The sequence below is a fragment of the Oryx dammah genome, unplaced genomic scaffold (genome assembly GCF_014754425.2).
Source record: "Oryx dammah isolate SB20612 unplaced genomic scaffold, SCBI_Odam_1.1 HiC_scaffold_20, whole genome shotgun sequence".
Lineage (NCBI taxonomy): Eukaryota > Metazoa > Chordata > Mammalia > Artiodactyla > Bovidae > Oryx > Oryx dammah.
In genome coordinates this window covers 51357871-51375550 of record NW_024070204.1, presented here as the reverse complement: position 1 = coordinate 51375550, position 17680 = coordinate 51357871, and the positions used below count along the sequence as shown (strand labels likewise).

General features: G+C 39.4%; 1 non-coding gene across 1 annotated transcript; it reads right to left on the bottom strand.

Annotated features, from left to right (window-relative positions):
• Positions 1 to 789: 789 nt before the first annotated feature.
• TRNAH-AUG lies at positions 790 to 861 on the bottom strand. Its single transcript has one exon. It is a non-coding gene; the product is annotated as a tRNA-His (tRNA).
• Positions 862 to 17680: the final 16819 nt, after the last annotated feature.

The following is a 17680-nucleotide window of genomic DNA, read 5'->3' as shown; positions in this document are numbered from 1 at the left end:
TGCAAAATTCTACCTTTGTGGTGTTTCTTCCTGAGCAATGGCTGAGTCACAAAACGATGAATTTGCCTAATTTGCATGAAAGAAACATTTAAAATTCCTCTAAGATTTCTTAAAATCTGAGTTGGCAATTGCATGATAATTCACAGTAAATCATCTCACAAAACAGGTAGCTTTCAATGTATCACAATACATGAGGGGTTAGTGTCATTTAGTTACTAATTTTTAACCCAGGCAAAAGTTAGTAAAATCTATGTGCCTACAGCTACAGAAGTCTCAAAGTCTGTTGAGTAGTCAAAATTATTCAACATACCCTTATGATACAGTTTTTCTAAATTTGCAATGGCCCTTCTGGCCCCTGCCGCCTCGAAGGAAAATGTGTGCTCTTGTCTGTGCTGTTATTTCTGAACAGCATATATTGGTGTCTGATGCAACATGGTACTGGTGTTACCATGGTAATTCCTTGTGTAATAACAAGAACATCAAGAATACGAGCAGCTTGCTGCTCTCTTTGAGTTTAGTCTGTTTCCTTTGAGTTAGAATGTAGACTAATACCCGACTCCACTGAATTACTGTACCATCAAAAGATGCATCTATGTTTATAGACATTCTTGTATTAGATTTGAGAAAGAACTCCAGTGTTGATAGTAAATATAAAGGGAAAAGGGAAGTCACTCAGTTGTGTCCGACTCTTTGCAACCCCATGGACTCCAGCCCACCAGGCTCCTCTGTCCATGGGATTTTCCAGGCAAGAGTACTGGAGTGGGTTGCCATTGCCTTCTCCAGGGGATTTTCCCCACCCAGGAATCGAACCTGGGTCTCCTGCATCATAGGCAGACGCTTTACCCTCTGAGCCACCAGGGAAGTCAATAGTAGATATAATGAGCCTCATTTGCTGAGTTAAACATATACTAAGATTGCACGTACACCAGGAAGAAAAAATTTCATATAAGAAAGTTCTATATGCAAGAACATTTTAGTTCACGATCCAGCTGAGCTACATTTTTCTGTTTAACTTTCTGTAAGTATTCATTCAATATCATACATATGGAACTGTAGAATACAAGATGGTCACACAAAGAGCCTGTGCCTATGGAGCTGATAGTCTGAAGCTGAAGAGAGAACACAAGTACTAAATGTAAATAACTGATTGACAAGATCCCGGTATCTGTAAATTCATTTATTTATTTATTCATTCACTCATGTATTCAGTCATTCAACAAACATTTACTGAACAAGACTGGAGTTCAAAACTCTCAGCTAAGGATTGCAAAACTGGGTAAGACAAATTTCCAGCCTACAGGAAGATCCACAGCCTAATTGCTCAGACAAAAATTCAAATTAAAAAATTGAATTATAACCACATAAAGACTTGAGTGATCCTCTAGGGGCACATAGGGCCAAACACAAGCACCTGTTCAGAGAAGCTTTTACAAATTGAGTCATGAAAGAGGATGAGCCATTCTACTGAAAGGCAGTGCCTAAGGGAACCGCTAGGAAAGAATGAACTCCTATTATATAGCACTTTGTCGTTTACACAGTAGATTTCCGTATATCACCACCTTTGGTTCTTACATCAACTGATAAGAAAGCTGAGGGTTCAAAGGCCTTGTTCACGGCCATAGGGCTGCTTCAATACTAGTGTTGGTACCTGAAACTAGACTGAGAGGTCAGAGTCTGAGACTCTCTTCAGACTTTCTATTTACAGAGAGAGATGACTCTAAAATACAGAGTGTATTTTATACTCTATATCCAGAGGGAAAGTAGAAGCAAAACAATTTATCAGCTCTGAGAAGGGAGAATGTCCTTCTAACTGGGGGTGCCATAGTGGGCAAAATGACATTTAGTCTTGATGTTTGCACTTAGTTTTGTGGAGCTGAGAATCTGGCAAAGGTATGGATTATACAAAAGTAAGTAAACATTTATAGGGAAAAAAAATAAGTGTGGCCAAAACTTAATGAACTTAAGAGGCAATCATGGGAAATAAAATGAAGAGAGTGAGACTGTATTTTTAAGCTCATGAAAACCTAGCTAAGAAATTTTTTTTCTAAAATAAGCTATTGAAGATTTTTGAACAGTGGAATTCTATGATCTTAGCTTCACTTAAGAGAGAATCAAATGGAACCTATAAAGGTATAGTTTGGAGCAGCAGATGATAGAGTAAGGAGACCAGTGGGAGTGATAGCAATAATCCACTCTAGAAGTAGTAATAATACCCTGTACAAATGATGGAGCAGAGTATTCATTTATGTTGTACATTTTGTGTATTTTATATTTTTTACAATGTATAAAAATTTACAAGGAAAAGTAAATTTGTCTCTTTTGCTGCTGCTGCTAAGTTGCTTCAGTCCTGTCTGACTCTCTGCGACCCCATAGATGGCCTCCTACCAGGCTCCTCTGTCTCTGGGGTTCTCCAGGCAAGAACGCTGGAGTGGGTTGCCATTTCCTTCTCCAATGCATGAAAGTGAAAAGTGAAAGTGAAGTCGCTTAGTCGTGTTGGATTCTTAGCGACCTCATGGACTGCAGCCTACCAGACTCCTCCGTCCATGGGATTTTCTAGGCAAGAGTGGGGTGCCATTGCCTTCTCCTTGTCTCTTTTAAAGAGAGTGTGTATTTAGGGTGTAACATGGAATGGTACATGTAGTAATAAAATCGATAGGAGGGAAACACGGAAGAAGGATCAGCAAGACTTGAAAAAATTTATAGGAAGGAAAAAGAAGATGCTGTTTCCTTGATCATACCTAGACACCACCAGTATTCCTGAATTTCTGGCAAAAGAATTATAGTTAACAGGAACAAAGACTAAGAAGAGGAACATCAGGTTTGAGAGTAAAGCTAACTTATTGATGAACAAACTGGTTTTGAGAATTTGTCAGGAAAAGTGAATGGAGAAGAGCAAACAAATATCTAACAAAGAGTTAAAAAAAAAAAAAAGAAAAGAAAGTCAGGATTGGGGATATGAAAACCAAAGAGGACCAAGCAGAGGTCCTTGGGGAAACATCTACATGCGTGAGTTAACCTTGAGTTTAGCAAAGTCAGAGTCAATTACCTTTTGTGTAATTTGTTTCCAATTTAGATCCTTATTTTCATCCTGCAATATACTGTGTAGACCTCTAAATGTAGCTTGTATAGAGGATAAATAATTTATAGGAACATCCAAAATACATCAGACTTTGTTACTAAATATTTTATTGCTGAGGTCACTAGATTTGGCTAAGTTGTAAGATACATAAATTGCCAAGCTTTGCAAAATGGCATTTATTTTTAAACTGACAATGGATTTCAAATCAAATTGTCATATTGGATCTTGAACCTTTTTGTAACCAACAAATGCTTTCACAAAACAAATATTGATAAGATGATCCAGTACTAATCTGTTCTACTATTATTAGTTTCTCAGAAATAAATATTAATGAGAATGTTGAAATGTTGCAGTTGTCAGAAATCAACTAAAATTGGCCTAATGATTAGGGATGTGTTGACTCTGAATAGAGGTACATGATTCTGAATTTATAGGGAACAACAGAGAAGCAACCAACAAAAAATAATGTGCCATGACCCAGTCAATGGAGAAAAGGATGTTCATAGCCACATAGTAAGAATTAGCTATGAGATTGTGTTCCATCCTTTTCTGTTGTGCTGCTGGTAAAAAACAATGTTAAAATAGCCTCTTTCTTGTAACCAAACATTTCTTACTGGAAATTCAATAGGCACGCTTTTCTCTTGTTTGGCCAGATATGGGTATTTGTCTTACTGCCTTTTAGTAGTTCTGAAAACAATTTTATCAGTACTTCAATACATTCTTTTCCCAGGAGCTTGGGTGTATTATTGAGGTTGTTTCAAATGCACTTAATGTCCTCTCTAATGGATATGTTTATTTGTTTCACAAAACCTTCTTTTCTCTTAGCCAGAGAAGTTTTTTATGCCTTATGAGTGCCTCGTTGCTATAACCTATAGATTATGGCACTTTGTTATTTCATATATACTTTTAATATGATATATGTCATATACAACTTGTAAGTAAAGAGCGATGAAAAAATTATTGCTTAAGATCTCTTCATATAGAACTGTTATAAACAATGCATAGTAAACGATAAACAATACTTTAATAATTAGAAATTAGAACAGAGTGGAGTAGATCAGTTTATCTGTGGCACTGAGACTTCATATACAATAGTCTCAAAAATTAAAATATATCTTGGAAGTTGAAATATTCATACAGATATCAGGTAAATGTGGAAATATAATTTTATTAGAGTTCTATATAGTGCTGTTCAGCTATAAATCCACTGATCTGAAGTTTCTGTGGGTAGATTCTAAGTATGTCTGGCACCTGGCTTAGAGAATGGGAAAAACAAAACAAAACTACTCTTCTTAGCTTGCAAGGAGATGTAAACTTCCTACTTCTGACCTGACCCATTCCAGGATAAGTCAAATGTTTACTCTGACCAGTGTAAAACATCTGGGTAGTTCCAGTTTGGGAGACATATTGCTTTAGACACATGGAACCCTGAAAATCGGTAGAATTTTGCATTTCTTTTCTTGATAAATGATGTTGCCTGTATTTTTGTCGTACCCAACAATTCACAGTCCTCAGCTGTCCCACTTTTTTTTCCATTTAGTTAAAATCGTCTACCTTCTATCTGTTTCACATATAACTCTTAGAAGAGCAGATGTCTGGATTATTATCCATAGATCTCAAACACACCAAAGTTTCACTATCAAACTATAATCCCCCATAAAAAATTCAGGCATATAAGGCTATGCCTTGATGTAGAATAACTCTTGGTTTTCTAGTTATCATTTTCTTAGAACAGCTCTGAGCTGTTCTTGTTGGGCTCTCCTCTGGGGCTCTTTGATAAATCAGTTCTAGATTGAGATTGACATGAAGAGAGAGCTTGAGACAAAAGATGGAAAACAGCTATGAGCAAAATAATTCTCCTCTGAAAGATAAACAAATACAAGACATACCAAGAAAATGCAGTTGGAGTTGTTGCTTTCCCTGGATGTTGTGGAAGAGTTGACCAATATAAAGGAGGGTAGGTTAACAATGCAGTCATATCCCGGGCATGTCATCTTATCGACTGAAGACAAATTTTGTATTCTCTACAGATGTTGTCAAAAATAATGATCCAGGATGGAATAATAAGTAACCTGTGTTCCCTTAACTGGGTCATTTGTCTCATCATGCTGTTGACCTCTCATTTATTTATTTCTCAGTATTTAGACCTGTGCTGGCCAATAGAAATACTATGGAAGCCACATTTGTAATTTAAAATATTCTACTACCACTTAAAAAAAATAAGTTTAAACAGATAAAATTAACTTCAAAATATAATCAATATATAATCAATGATTAATATTGTAAGCAATATATAATTATTAATAAAATGTTGAAAATTCTATCCTCATTCTAGTCCTTTGAAGTCCTGTCTGTATTTTATATACATATTAATTTAGATGCTAACTTTCTGTCAATCATGCTTGATCTAAATTTCAGTTCAGTTCAGTCGCTTAGTCGTATCTGACTCTGCCACCCCATGGACTGCAGCACACCAGGCTTCCTTTCCATCACCAACTCCCAGAACTTGCTCAAATTCATGTCCATCGAGTTGTTGATGCCATCTGGATGGCATCTCAATCTAAATTTAGATTTCATAAAATTTGCAATTGAAAATGTAGAATCACTTAACTCAGGTTTCAAATTTCCGCAGTAATCAGCTATCAGTTTTAAAATTTAAATATTCACTGCTATTTTTATCATGTAATTCCACTCTTCAAATCCTTTCTTCATTGCCCATAACTCCCCAATGAAGCCTGTCTCGACAACTCTTGCTCATGACTGGGAACCCAAATGCTGACCCCCTTTCTGCATTACTGTGACAGTCAGTCAGAATTCTGCATTATTTCATGTACTGCGGACCTGAAGCCCCAGAAAGACTGAGGCTGTTTTGTTGCCAGATCTGTTTCTTGGGTTTTTTGTTTGTTTCTTTCTTTTATGTTTTGATATCTCTATGACTCAGCACAGCGGTTCCTTGATAAAGTCTCTTTTCTTGTATGAGCTATCAAGCTGGACACCACTGAAATGACTTAGCACATGAGGTATCCAACAACTCTCCTGTGTCTGTCATTCAAGGCCTCTAAAATTAGACCCAGCCTACTGTTCTGATCTTATCTTTGATTCTCAGTCATATAGTTTGTCTCTAAACAAATTGGTTTGTAGCTGTCTCTTAGACATGCCTTCTGTATTTCCATCCCCTTGTCTCGGCTCACCATCCCCTCTCCTGAAGTATCGTTCCCTCCTCTTGACCTGCCCAAATTCTACCATTTTTTGCAAGATCCACGTCATCCTTCTGCCATGGTAATATGCACGGAGCATCACGTGCTCCACCATGTTGCAGAGTCAGAATTACGTGACTTCAAGGAAGGAAACTAAGCTTGGGGTCCAAGTGGATCTGTTTGTTTTCCTGACCCAGTTGCCTGCCTTCTCTGAGCCTCATATTCTTCCTCTATGTAATTAGAGTAATAAAACGTAAATTTTAGGATTGTCTTGAATATGATGATGAATGCATATATTGGCATGCAGTGAGAGTTCAGGCAGAATATGTGAGATCTGTTGTTTTTGGTGTGACCAGGGGCATCTAATCATGCAGCTTTTACAATATCTTTTACTGTGAGATTTCACTGTCATTTGGATCACTCTACAATACAGCATTCTACAATACAGTCAATACAATGCAATACAGATCACTCTACAAGCAAATAACATTTACATGTTTTATTCCAAACCAGACTACAAGTCTCTGGGCTAAACTAACACCTAGTTGAATTGTAGACACACATACATAAACAGATACATATGTATACATTTATTGACCATTAAAGAGAGGATGTATATTGACTTATGTATCTTGAGTCATTTAATCTTCCCTGCATGCATGCGTGCGTGCTGTCACTTCAGTCGGGTCCAACTCTTTGCCACCCTAGGGACTGTAGCCCATCAGGCTCTTCTGTCCATGGGATTCTCCAGGCAAGAATTCTAGAGTGGGTTGCCATGCCCCCGTCCAGGGGATCTTCCCGACCCAGGGATTGAACCCCTGTCTCTTAAATCTCCTGCATCGGCAGTTGGGTTCTTGATCACTAGCACCACCTAGGAAGCCCTCAGTTCAGTTCAGTCGCTCAGTCGTGTCCGACTCTTTGCGACCCCATGCAGCATGCCAGGCCTCCCTGTCCATCACCATCTCCCAGAGTTCACTCAGACTCGGGTCCATCGAGTCCGTGATGCCATCCAGCCATCTCATCCTCGGTTGTCCCCTTCTTCTCCTGCCCCCAATCCCTCCCAGCATCAAAGTCTTTTCCAATGAGTCAACTCTTCTCATGAGGTGGCCAAAGTACTGGAGTGTCAGCTTTAGCATCATTCCTTCCAAAGAAATCCCAGGGTTGATCTCCTTCAGAATGGACTGGTTGGAGTGAAAAAGTTGGCTTAAAGCTCAACATTCAGAAAACGAAGATCATGGCATCCGGTCCCATCACTTCATGGGAAATAGATGGGGAAACAGTGGAAACAGTGTCAGACTTTATTTTTGGGGGCTCCAAAATCACTGCAGATGGTGACTGCAGCCATGAAATTAAAAGACGCTTACTCCTTGGAAGAAAAGTTATGACCAACCTAGACAGCATATTCAAAAGCAGAGATATTACTTTGCCGACCAAGGTCTGTCTAGTCAAGGCTATGGTTTTTCCTGTGGTCATGTATGGATGTGAGAGTTGGACTGTGAAGAAGGCTGAGTGCCGAAGAATTGATGCTTTTGAACTGTGGTGTTGGAGAAGACTCTTGAGAGTCCCTTGGACTGCAAGGAGATCCAACCATTCCATTCTGAAGGAGATCAACCCTGGGATTTCTTTGGAAGGAATGATGCTAAAGCTGAAACTCCAGTACTTTGGCCACCTCATGCGAAGAGTTGACTCATTGGGAAAGACTCTGATGCTGGGAGGGATTGAGGGCAGGAGGAGAAGGGGATGACCGGGGATGAGATGGCTGGATGGCATCACTGACTCGATGGACTTGAGTCTGAGTGAACTCCGGGAGATGGTGATGGACAGGGAGGCCTGGCATGCTGCGATTCATGGGGTCGCAAAGAGTCGGACATGACTGAGCAACTGAACTGAACTGAACTGAACTGAACTGAATCTTCCCTAAAAAGCACCATTTTATAAGGAAGTTGATAATGTCCCTAGAAAATAAAGTCTGTCACTGTTTCCATTGTTTCCCCATCTATTTGCCATGAAGTGATGGAACAGGATGCCATGATCTTAGTTTTTTGAAACTATAAGTGAAATGATTATTTACTTATTGGTATACAGTCATTGTGCATGCAGTTTATATAGATGGTTAAGGCAAAGATTGCCAGTACAAAGTAACAACCTCTCGTTGCTTAAGTTCAGGTTAATCATTAATATTTTTCCATGGATCAATACCCCTTAGAAACAAAAATTGTAGCAGTACTCTTCAACTCCATGTGTTTGCCAAGTGTGAAAATCCTTGGGCCAGACTTATTGGAGCTTTGTGTTATGCTTTTCATTATGAGCTTTTCTTAGCTCTTCTCTGTGAACAGTTCTTCCCCCTCCCTGTGCTCCTCAGCCTGCCCAGAGAGAATGGATGAGATATACTTTCACACCTCACCTGCCCCGAGGTGTGTAAGTATAGTGGGATGGGGCCTGGGGGGAGTTCTTTTAATGCTGCTTGGTTTTTAAGTTAATGTTCCTCTTCAATTGAAAGTTAATCTGTTCTTTTCCCTGAAATGAAATAATGATAAGCAAAAGAAAGACAAGACAACCTTTCTAAGTGTGTGACTTATGAGTCCAACAAGTGATTTTTTTTTTTAAGTGTGGAACTTTGCATTTAATTTGAAAGGTGAGACATGTTAGTATCCCCTTGGAAACATTCTGTTGTTGTTTAGTCACTCAGTCATGCCCAACTCTTTGCAGCCCCATGGGATTTCCCAGGCAGAAATACTGGAGTGGGTTGGCATTTCCTTCTCCAGGGGCTCTTCCCAACCCAGGAATTGAACCAGCATCTCCACATCTCCTGCATTGCAGGCAGATTCTTTACCACGAAGCTACCAGGGAGGCAACATTAAATTTTTTCAAAAGACTTACCATTAAGGAGTTGATAAATATTTTAAAATATCCTGTAACACTGCATCCCAGAAATATAAAGCCCTCTGCTCTCACCCTTCTCAGTGAAACCCTCTTGTATTCATAGATTGGGTCGGATTCTTTGTATGCCTTCTGCTGCTAAAGCTTACAAAAATAGGTGTGCAATAGTTATTTGATAAGTAAGTTAATTAATTGATGAATCAGGTCAGTTCAGTCACTCAGTCGTGTCTGACTCTTTGGGACCCCATGAATTGCAGCACGCCAGGCCTCCCTGTCCGTCATCAACTCCTGGCGTTTACTCAAACCCATGTCCATCGAGTCGGTGATGCCATCCAGCCATCTGATCCTCGGTCGTCCCCCTTTCCTCCTGCCCTCAATCCCTCCCAGCATCAGGGTCTTTTCAAATGAGTCAACTCTTTGCATGAGGTGGCCAAAGTATTGGAGTTTTAGCTTCAGCATCATTCCTTCCAACGAACATCCAGGACTGATCTCCTTTAGGATGGACTGGTTGGATCTCCTTGCAGTCCAAGGAACTCTCAAGAGTCTTCTCCAACACCACAGTTCAAAAGCATCAATTCTTCGATGCTCAGCTTTCTTCACAGTCCAAGTCTCACATCCATATATGACTACTGGGCAAACCATAGCCTTGACTAGATGGACCTTTGTTGGCAAAGTGATGTCTCTGCTTTTGAATATGCTGTCTAGGTTGGTCATAACTTTCCTTCCAAGAAGTAAGCGTCTTTTAATCTCATGGCTGCATCACCATCTGCAGTGTGCATTAACATATGGTATTTGTTTTTCTCCTTCTGACTTACTTCATTCTGTATAAGAAGCTCTAGGTTCATCCACGTTATTAGAACTGACTCAAATGCATTCCTTTTTATGGCTGATTAATAGTCCATTGTGTATATGTACCACAACATCTTTATCCATTCATCTGTCAGTAGACGTCTGGGTTGCTTCCATGTCCTAGCTATTATAAATAGTGCTGCAGTGAACACCAGGGTACATGTGTCTTTTTCAGTTATGGTTTCCTCAGGGTATATGCCCAGTAGTGGGCTTGTTGGGTCATATAGTAGTTTTATTCATAGCTTTTTAAGGAATCTCCATACTGTCTTCCATAGTGGCTATGTCAAGTTACACTCCCACCAACAATGCAAGAGGGTTCCTTTTTTTCCACCCTCTCCAGCATTTATTGTTTGTAGATTTTTTGATGTTGGCCATTCTAATCCGTGTGAAGTCCTATCTCGTAGTTTTGATTTGCATTTGTCTAATGATAAGTGATATTGAGCATCTTTTCATGTGTTTGTGGGTCATCTATATGTCTCCTGTGGAGAAATGTCTGTTTAGATCTTCTGCCTGCTTTTTGGTTGAGTTGTTTGTTTTTTCTCATATTGAACTGCATGAGCTGGTTGTATATTTTGGAGATTAATTCTTTCTCAGTTGTTTGATTTGCTTTATTTTCTACCATTCTGAGGTTGTCTTTTCAGCTTGTTTATAGTTTCCTTTGCTGTGAAAAAGCTTTTAATTAGGTCCCTTTTGTTTATTTCTTTTTTTTTTTCCATTACTCTAAGAGGTGGGTCATAGAGGATCTTCCTGTGATCTATCTCAAGGAGTCATACTACCTATGTTTTCCTCTAAGAGCTTTACATTTTCTGCCCTTACATTTAAGTCTAATCCATTTTGAGTTTATTTTTGTGTATGGTGTTAGGAGGTGTTCTAGTTTCATTCTTTTACGTGTAGCTGTCCAGCTTTCCCAGCACCACTTATTAGAGAGGCTATCTTTTCTCCAGTGTATATTCTTGTCTCCTTTGTCAAAGATAAGGTGTCCATAGGTGCATGGGTAAATTTTTTTTTTAATGTTTTGAACATACTTTTGTTATGGGCTGAATTTTGTCCCCTCAAATTTCATATTTTAAAATCCTAATCCCCAGAACTTCAAAAAGTCACTGTATTTGGAGGTAAAGATGATTAAGTTAAACAACTATGTTAAAGGCAATTAGGATGGGCCCCAATCCAGTATGACTCATATCTTTATAAGAAGAGGAAATTTGGAAACAGAAAGAGAAACATCAGACATTTGCACACTCAGGGTGACTACTGTGTGAACGCATAGCAAGAAGGGGGCCATCTGTAAGCCGAAAAGAGAGGCCTCAGAAGAAACCAAACCTCCTGACATTTTGATCTTGGGTTTTTATCCTTCAGAACTATGAGGAAACAAATCTCTGTTGTTTAAGCCTCTTGGTCTGTGGTCTATGCTATGACAGCCGGAGGAAACTAACGCAACCTTTTAAACTGCAGCCTTTGAAAATCCTGTCTTAAAATGATGGCGAGGGGATAGAAGGGTATAAATTCCCAAGAATATAGAGAGATGAGAAAGGAAACAGCTGGAGATGAGAGAGAAGTATTTTAGAAATGGAAAATAGAGAACTGGAATTAGCTAGACTGAGAATGCTAATTACAAAATGCTCACAGAGGAGGGTGTTAGAGGAGGAACTTAAAAATAGGTGGAGATTGATGGAAAGTCTGCATATGAAGTAGATGTTTCCACAGGTCCTCCTCTCAGCCTGCACAGCAATTCCACTTCATTCTCATCACAATATTGGAAATTTATTCTATGAAAAAATAAAGCAAGAGAGGTTATAACTTGGAGATACCAGGTACAGTGGAAGATGAGAAATTTAATGAAAGTATCAGATGTATGGTAGTGGTTTAGTTGCTAAGTTGTGTCTGACTCTTGCGACCCCATGGACTGTAGCCTGATTCTCCAGGTAAGAATTCTAGAGTGGATTGCCATTTCCTTCTCCGGAGGATCTTCCCAACCCAAGAATCAAACCTGGGTCTCCTGCATTACAGGCAGATTCTTTATCAACTGAGCTATGAGGGAAGCCCACATCAGATGCATAGAAAAGCTCTGTCTTCCTTGTAGCACACTGGGACAGGAACTCTGCCAGTTAGGCTCATAATGCCAAGGCAGGAGATTGAAGAATCCCCCCCGAAAATGGAATCACCACTCAGAGAAGAGACCTACAGATACCGGCATTATATGACTGCTCAGTGAAAAATCCAAGGCTCTGTATTTCCCAGTTAACCTACAGTGAATCCCAAGACTCTGCAAGCCAACTTAAGGCATACACGAGTCCTAGTCAGCATTTTAGTGTGTCCCTCTTTAAAAGGAATGGACTGCCAAGCCTACATAAATGTTTTCCTCTAAGGAAACTCCCAAACATAAAGTAGAAAACAAATGAAAATAATAAATAAATAGATAATTTAAGAAACAAATGGAAGTTGTAGGAAAAATATGATATTGTCAAGAGAACAAACTTATTAAATTCATTAAACAAGATGATAACATGAAAAATTAGCAAGAGAAAAACAGCTATTAAAACTTAAGGATAAATGAAATTTAAAAAATCAATAGAAAAGTTGAAAAATAAAGTTTTAGAAATTTATCAACAAAAAGATGAAAAGATGAACAACAGAAGGAAATTATAAAAAACAGTTCTGTGAGTAAGCTCTAGATACTAGGAGGTGGAGAAAGCAAAACAGAGGAAATGAACTCATCAAAGAAATATCAGAAAAATGTCATCAAATTGAAGAACATATTTTTCTTCATTAAAAAGGCCCATAAGTACCTAGAACGATGAAGAAAACAAATGCATACAAAAGATATATCTTGATATTTCTGATAATGATTCATGAACTATTGATTTTATCCTCTAAAAGAGCATATCGATGCTTAGGAGACAATGGAGCAATGCACTCAAAATTCTAAATGAAAATACTTTGCAACCTGGCATTCTATACCTAGCTAACTCATCACTCTAGTGTGCGGAAACTGATAAAATAATTGATCTGCTTGACCCGGGCAGAAAATATATTACACAGAACTGTTAAAATTACTTTAGAGATTTCTGGAATAATTAGTGATAATGTCTCATAAAATTAAGCAAATAAAAAGGAGGCAGTTTATAACTTCAGGAAAAAAAAAAAAGGTTATTCAACAAATGGAACCTCATCATGGCACACTATTTGACTTATAGTAACATTCCTCCCCAGGGATAAAAAGACAAAAGCTGAATTTCCATTTAACCATCAACTGTTATGTAACTACATTGAGAAGATAGAAGAAAGTGAGGAAGTGAAATGATTTAAGTGTGAAATCCTCATTGTTCATAATGGGAAGTCAGAGGTTAGTTAGTTCATTCAGTCACTCAGTCATGTCCAACTCTTTGTGACCCCATGGACTGCAGCATACCAGGCTTCCCTGTCCATCACCAACTCCTGGAGCCTACTCAAACTCACGTCCATCAAGTCGGTGATGCCATCCAATCATCTCATCTTTTGTCGTCCCCTTCTCCTCCTGCCTTCAATCTTTCCCAGCATCAGGGTCTTTTCCAGTGAGTCAGTTCTTTGCATCAGGTGGCCAAAGTATTAGAGCTTCAGCTTCAGCATCAATCCTTCCAATGAATATTCAGGACTAATTCCTTTAGGATTGACTAGTTTGATCTCTTTGCAGCCCAAGGGACTCTCAAGAGTCTTCTCCAATACCACAGTTCAAAAGCATCAATTCTTCAGTGCTCAGCTTTCTTTATGGTCCAACTCTTAGAACCATACATGACTACTGGAAAAACTATAACTTTGACTATATGGACCTTTGCTGGCAAAGTAACCTCTCTGCTTTTTAATGTGCCATCTAGGTTTGTCATAGCTTTTCTTCCAAGGAACAAGCGTCTTTTAATTTCATGCCTGCAATCACCATCTGCAGTGCTTCTGGAGCCCAAGAAAAGAGTCTGTCACTGTTTCCATTGTTTCTCATCTATTTTCCAGGAAGTGATGGGACTGGATGCCATGACCTTCATTTTTTGAATGTTGAGTTTTAAGCCAGCTTTTTCACTCTCCTCTTTCACTTTCATCAAGAGGTTCTTTAGTTTCTCTTTGGTTTCTGCCATAAGGGTGGTGTCTTCTGCATATCTGAGATTATTGACATTTCTCCTGGAAATCTAGATTCCAGCTTATGCTCCATCCAGCCCAGCATTTCACATAATGTACTCTGTATATAAGTGAATAGTTCAGTTCAGTTCATTTCAGTCACTCAGTCGTGTCCGACTCTTTGTGACCCCTTGAATCGCAGCACACCAGGCCTCCCTGTCCATCACCATCTCCCGGAGTTCACTCAGACTCATGTCCATCGAGTCCCTGATGCCATCCAGCCATCTCATCCTCTGTCATCCCCTTCTTCTCCTGCCCCCAATCCCTCCCAGCATCAGAGTCTTTTCCAATGAGTCAACTCTTTGCATGAGGTGGCCAAAGTACTGGAGTTTTAGCTTTAGCATCATTCCTTCCAAAGAAATCCCAGGGTTGATCTCTTTCAGAATGGACTGGTTGGATCTCCTTGCAGTCCAAGGAACTCTCAAGAGTCTTCTCCAGCACCACAGTTCAGAAGCATCAATTCTTTGGTGCTCAGCCTTCTTCACAGTCCAGCTCTCACATCCATACATGACCACTGGAAAAACCATAGCCTTGACTAGACAGACCTCAGTCAGCAAAGTAATGTCTCTGCTTTTGAATATACTGTCTAGGTTGGTCATAACTTTTCTTCCAAGGAGTAAGCATCTTTTAATTTCATGGCTGCAATCACCATCTGCAGTAATTTTGGAGCCCCAAAAAATAAAGTGAAATAAGCAGGGTGATCATATACAGCCTTGATGTACCCCTTCCCCAATTTTAAACCAGTCCATTGTTCCATGTCCGGTTCTAACTGTTGCTTCTTGACTTGCATACAGATTTCTCAGGAGGCAGGTAAGGTGGTCTGGCATTCCCTTCTCTTGAAGAATTCACCACAGTTTGTTGTGATCCACACAGTCAAAGGCTTTGTAGTCAATAAAACAGAAGTCGATGTTTTTCTACTTCAGTTAGAGCTATCAAGTTATATAGCAGAAGAAAGGACTAAAAGAGTTCAGAAAGAATGAGAGGGGTGACACCATAGACACCTGTCACTAGTTCTAAGCTGTATTGTACAATCTTGGCAAAAAATGAGTTAAATAATTCATTAGTTAACTTAAAAGGAATCAAAGCAACCAAATTTTCAAATATGATAAATGTCCTGTATTTGTTACCCCAATCACAGCTAAATGTCTTGGGTTGGGGTTGTGTAATACTTGAGTGGGTTGTGCCATTTTCCCTTTAATACTTGGTAGGTTTAACATCATTACTAGCTGTAGAGACAGGAATAATGGTACTCTTTGTTGGCAGAAGTGAGGCTGGCTTCTCTGACCTTTCAGGAGAGAGGAGACATGAACATCTGGACAGTCAGACCAGCAGATTCAGTGCTGGTCGATGACTGCGATTGTAGACACTGAAGGCAGCATGTTGTTCAGGTCTTAGCTGATCCTACTGCAGCGCTCTGAAGATGACTTATAGCTAATGCTTTTCACTTCCCATCTTCTCATTTCTCATGTAAAAAAATCAGGATAAAAAGAAGTCTCTATATTGCTAGGAGTTATTGAATTCACACATAGAGGAGGTAATCCTCTTTACAAAGAGTGAAATAAGCATAAAGAAGTTGATTTTCTGTGCAGTGCTTTACAGAATACGTCCTACTTGTTTACAGTCACACTTTCACTCAGAATTACCATAACCCAAGCTTGCAGGTTTAAAATTCCCTTTGATTCAAAAGCATCCAGAACTGTTTGACCTTCACCAGGGCTGGCAGAACATACGCTGTGAAGCTCCCTGATTTGACAGACGGGCTTTCCAGCATGCATTCACTTGCCTGGCTGGACTTCCAGGGTTCCTGAAAGACAGGTGTGTTGGAAATGGAGTAAATAGAATCTTGCTATGTCAGACTTTTCCCTCTGGAGCAGCACAGTTCTCTTGCTAAGCAGCAACAGCCAGTGCCCCCTCTCTTTTCTGTGAACGGAGAAATTCACAAGCTGCAAGAGTGACATCAGCAGAGCTACGTGGAGTCAGTAGGGACACAGAGCCCAGGAGAAGCTTGCTCCTTTCACTGTGGTCCTGTGGAGTTCCACACCAGAGGCCTGCTGTTCTGCCGTTTGTCCCACTGTTGCCCCCTCGCCACTCTCTGGCATTATTCACCCACATCTCTGTCTCCCCCACGGGATCACGAGTCCCTGTGAAGATGCACTATATATAAACCCCTCTTGCATTTCTCCCACTGCTTTGTGCACAACTTTGCAGGTAGTGCGCCCTCAAAAAATAGACGGAAAAACAGATTTTCTAGTGGATGTCATATACTGTAAAACAAACTTCACTCAGTGTTAATTCCTTGTGGTCACAACCTGTCTCACTCACACCTGTATCTCCAGAGTGTGTTGTCTGTGGCCTACCACGCTGGTGACTCGGCCAGGTTTTGGACTCAGTATCTGAGCTGAAAATCCAAGCCCCCACTTATTAGCTGTTTGTCTTTGGAGTCTTAAAGTTTCATCATCTCTAAAACCAGGATGGTAATGTCAACCTCTGTGAAAGCTAAATAAAATGACATCTGCATTGCAGATACTAATCTGCTGACACATATTAAACTCACAAAATTATCTGTTAATACTATTACTGGCATTATTCATTATTACTGTTACTAGTTTCCTCATTTCTAAATGAAAATAATAATGCAAAACTTACATGGCTATTGTGAGAATTTAAAAAGTTTATATAAATACATATATGTATATACTATCTGTATATGCCTATATATACATACACATATATATGTTTATTGGGCTTCCCTTGTGGCTCAGCTGGTAAAGAATCCGCCTGCAATGTGGGAGACCTAGGTGTGATCCCTGGATTGGGAAGATCCCCTGGAGAAGGCTACCCACTCCAGTATTTCTGGTCTGGAGAATTCCAAGATGTCTCAAAGAGTCGGACATGAGAAGTGACTTTCACTTTTACTTTCATATATGTTTATGTACATACATATATACACACAGATAAATATGTATGATAGTCGCTAACCCATAATAACTACTCATGCTTAGCTTTTATTGCTGTTAGTATTGTTATGAGTAATAACTATTATTATAGTTTTCTCTTATATCTTAAATGAGGTTGCTAATGCTAAGCTTATAAGGTTGTAGAAAAAAAAATAAAGTTAATATATTTTAAGACCTTGGAACTGTGCCCTGCTGATGGTGAGCACGATGAAAGTGTTAGCTTTTATTATTTTTACTAACAGTAGTATAAAAGATGATGATGGAGTAAGCACGTAAGATTGTATACCCTCAATGGATTGTTAATTCACTTTGGTATTCATTTCCTGCTACGCTGATAGCACTAATGAAATGACGATAAGTGACAACACGTGCCTCAGTGCTTTAATGTTGATTATCCTTCTATACACGGGGCCCAAAATAAGAAATTCCAGGATGGCAAAACATCTTGGTCCAGAATTCTGCCCTCGGCAGAATGACAAGACGTGAGTGAAGAACATGGGCCTGCAGAATGGGTGAGGGTGGCATTTTGCCTGCTATGTGTAGGGATTTGCCAGTTTCCCTTTCACCAGCTATGA